Below are 4,185 nucleotides of genomic sequence, written 5' to 3' on the forward strand. Positions count from 1 at the left end.
GTGGGGCGGGGTGGAATCTTGCTATGTTGCCCAGGCTGGCCTCAAATTCCAAGGCTCAAGTTACCCCGACTCTGACCTTGCCTCGGTTATCCCAGTAGCTGTGACTATAGGTATAAACCACCATATCCAGCTTGACACTATTTTTAAAATTCCCTCACATAGGCATATGCTTTGCTTGTTAAATATTTCAAAGTATTCAATCTTTGTTACTATTGGCTTTTCTCTGCCACTATATCATCCAAGTATTTTTTGATTTTGTGTTGATCTACATTGATTTTTGTTACTAATCATAAATTAAGTTTACCTATAATTCCTTTAATATTTTTAGTGGTTAACTAAATTTTTAGCAAGCATATTTCATTTAGAACAGTATTTCCTTAATAATACAGGGTCTTTAGAATTTTTTAATGCCAGCGACACTTCTTTCTTCTTATGTTATTGTTGTCTAGGCTACATTTCCTTCTGTTTTCCCTCCCTTATTTCATCTTCTAAATTAGTCAGTATAGCTTCATACAGATGATTTTTTTCACATATACTCATCTTTTTTTTTTTTTTAATTTTTGTGTTTCCCCTTTCTTGAATTCATTTTGAATCTTTTGTGGTTTCATTTTCCTGAAGTACAGCCTTTGAAGGTGTCTTTATTGAGTGTGCTGAAGGTCCTCTTGCTGGAAATGTGTTTATTTCACCCTCATTTTTGAAAGATAGTTTGGAATTCTAGTATATTACCCTAGCACCTTGTGGGTATTATTTTATTTGGTTTTTGTTTGCATTGTTCTTGAGAAATCCTGTGCAGTGTAATAGTCATTCCTTTTTAGATAATTTGTTTTTCTGATTTTTTTTTCAGGGGGAGGGGCTTTTGATTTTTTTTATCCTTTTTTTTTTTTTTTTTGGTCTTGCTGGGGATTGAACCCAGGGCCTCACATGCTAGACAGGTGCTCTACCACTGAGCTACATTCCTAGCCCTCCAAGTTTTCTTAAATGTAAAATGTAAAATGCATACAACATAAAATTTACTATTTTAACTATTTTCGTCTTAACTATTTGAAAGTGCATAGCTCAATGTCATGAAGTACATGTGTATTATTGTGCAAACATTGCCACCATCCATCTCCAGAACCTCTTGTCTTGTAAAACCAAAGCTCTGTACCAATAAACAATAGTTCTTATTCTTCCTTCACCCCCAGCCCCAGAAGCCACCATTCTACTTTCAGTCTCTATAAATTAGCCTCCGCCAGTTATATCATCCAAGTTAAATTGTGCTATATTTGTCATTTTGTGAGTAGCTTATTTCACTTTAGCATATGCCCTTAAGCTTCATCTATTTTGTAGCATATATGAAAATTTCATTTCTTTTTAAATTGAATAATAACAACGTATTAGCAGTGTAAGAGGGAATGCAGATATTCTTTTTGTATTGCTATGGCAAATCTCAAAACAGGCCTGGGATGTAGCTCAGGGATAGAGTGCTTGCCTAGTGGAGCATGCACTGGGTCTTGGTGGGCCCTGGGTTTGATTCCTGGAACCCCAGGAAAAAAAAAAGTTGCACACTGGGCATGGTGGCACATACCTATAATACCAGGGCTCGGGAGGCTGAGACAGGAGAATCTTGAGTTCAGAGCCAGCCTAGCAAAAGTGAAATGCTAAGCAACTCAGTGAGACCCTGCTTCTAAATAAAATACAAAATAGGGCTGAGGATGTGGCTAAGTGGTGGAGTGCCCTTGAGTTCAATCTCCAACACCCCCCCAAAAAAAATGTTGCATAGAATTTTAAAAATAACTAAAAAGAATAAAAAATGAAAAGAGCTCAATTGTTAAGTGTAAGGTACAGAACAATATATTCAGCTTTATGAAAAATGGAAAAAGCAGGGGCTGGATATGTAGCCTGAAAGGTCAAGTTCCTGTGTTTAATCCCCAGCATTGGAGGAAAAAAGGAAAAGTAGAATATTTTTATATTGTTTGTGTATGCTTAAAGAAACTTGAGGTAAATATACAAGAAACATAAGGACTAGGAATGACTGTCCTTGCTGAGGTGTAAATGCAGCAAATGGTAAATAGGGAGATAGGGGCACATTTTGGGAGAATGACATTTCACTTAGTACCTTTTTATATTTCTGGCTCCTCCTGCTTTTTACCATGTTGTTATATTAACTATTAAATGAAATTAAATGTAAAAGTTATACAAACGTTATGCAGTTATTATCTCCTTTACTTCTTATTTTAAATTAATTGTAGACTCAAAAGAAGTTGCCAAAGTAGTACGGAGAAGTCCTGTAAACCTGTCACTCTGCTTTTCCCAAGTGATAATATGTAAATTAGCTATAGTATGTTATCAAAACCAGGAAATTGACATTGACACAACACAATTAACTAGACTACAGATCTTACTTGGATTTTACCAGTTTTTGTATACACTTGATTTTTTTTGTATTTTGTTTTATTTTTGGTGGTACTGGGGATTGAATCCAGGGCTTCATGTATGTGAGACAAGTGCTTTACCACTGAGCTATCTCCTAGCTCCCCCTTTCAGGGTTGGTTTTTTTTTTTTTAATTTTGAGATTGAGTCTCAGTTGCCCAGGCTGGCCTTAAACTTGAGATCTTTCTGCCTCAGTCTCTGGAACAGCCGCAATCACAGTGTGTTCCACTGTTTTCTTATGTGTTTATATACAGCTCTGTGATGTGTTATCACATGTACAGATTCATATAAGCATAGTACACATGTATAGATTGATCACCAGAATTAAGATGCATGACTGTAACATTTAAAGACCAGTTTAGCATATCTATCTTTGGTAAATGAAAAAAAATCACCATTACAGTATGGTATCATTTAATAAGACTAATTTTTTTTTTTTTTAATATTTATTTTATTTTTTAGTTTTCGGCAGACACAACATCTTTGTATGTGGTGCTGAGGATTGAACCCAGGCCGCACGCATGCCAGGCGAGCGCGCTACCGCTTGAGCCACATCCCCAGCCCAAGACTAATATTTTAAAACACTAAAAATGATATTTCTCTACATATAAATGCTTATATGAAAATGCATAGAATGAACTCTGCATGGACACTTACCAAACTGACAATGAAATTTACAAGTGAGATTTAAAGTGTATTGAGTTTTTATAAATGAAATGTTTTCAGGTATCATCTATAAATTAAAAATTTTTTTAGAGCCAGGTGTGGTGGCACATGCCTGTAATCCCAGCTACTGGGGGAGGGGGCACTGAGGCAGGATAACGGCAAGTTCAAGACTAGCTTGGGCAATTTAGCAAGATCCTGTCTCCAAATAAATTTTGTTTTAAAAACCTTTATTTTAGGGGCTGGAGTTGTGGCTCAATAGTAGAACACTCGCCTAGTGTACGCGAGGCCCTGGGTTCAATCCTCAGCACCATAAAAATAAATAAAACAAAGACGTTGTGTCCAACTACAATTTAAAAATAAACTATTCTGTACAGTTACTTTGGGGAAATACTTATTAAATAACTTTTAAGATGATGCTGTTTATTTTATTCATTTATTTATATGTGGTGCTGAGAATCGAACCCAGTGCCTCACACATGCAAGGCAAAAGCTCTACCACTGAGCCACAACCCCAGCCCTCAAAATAAATTTTTTTTTTAAAAAAGAGAGAGAGAGAGAGGGAATTTTAATATTTACTTTTTAGTTTTTCGGCAGACATAACATCTTTGTATGTGGTGCTGAGGATCGAACCTGGGCCGCATGCATGCCAGGCTATCGCGCTACCGCTTGAGCCACATCCCCAGCCCAAAATAAAAATTTTCAAAAGTGGGGGATGCAGATATAGCTCAGTGGTAGAACAGCCCTTGAGTTCAATCCCCTGTAATGTTTAAAAATATATATACCATACACGTAACACACACATAAAACCAAGAACACAAATATAAAATTAAGTACATTTCCATTTATGGTACTCCTTTTCTGGTATTAAGAAATAAAAAGGAGATGGGAGAGGGCAGTGGTTGAGGCTGCCTTTTTAAAAAAAATGTTTATTTTTTAGTAGTAGTAGGACACAATACCTTTATTTATTTATTTTTATGTGGTGCTGAGGATTGAACCCATGACCTTGCATGTGCTATGCGAACGCTCTACTGTTGAGCCACAACCCCAGCCTGAGGTTGCCTTTTTTTTTTTTTTGTCATGAACATGTATACTTTTTTTTTTTTTTTT

At 36.1% G+C, this 4,185-nt stretch overlaps 1 protein-coding gene across 2 annotated transcripts in view; it reads left to right on the top strand.

The window, feature by feature from the left end:
* Nucleotides 1-4,185, top strand: part of Tfdp2 (transcription factor Dp-2) — a 160,756-nt gene that overhangs the window by 8,573 nt on the left and 147,998 nt on the right. The gene's annotated exons all lie outside the window — the stretch shown is intronic.

Source organism: Marmota marmota, unplaced genomic scaffold (genome assembly GCF_001458135.2).
Source record: "Marmota marmota marmota unplaced genomic scaffold, marMar, whole genome shotgun sequence".
NCBI classification, from domain to species: Eukaryota; Metazoa; Chordata; class Mammalia; order Rodentia; family Sciuridae; genus Marmota; species Marmota marmota.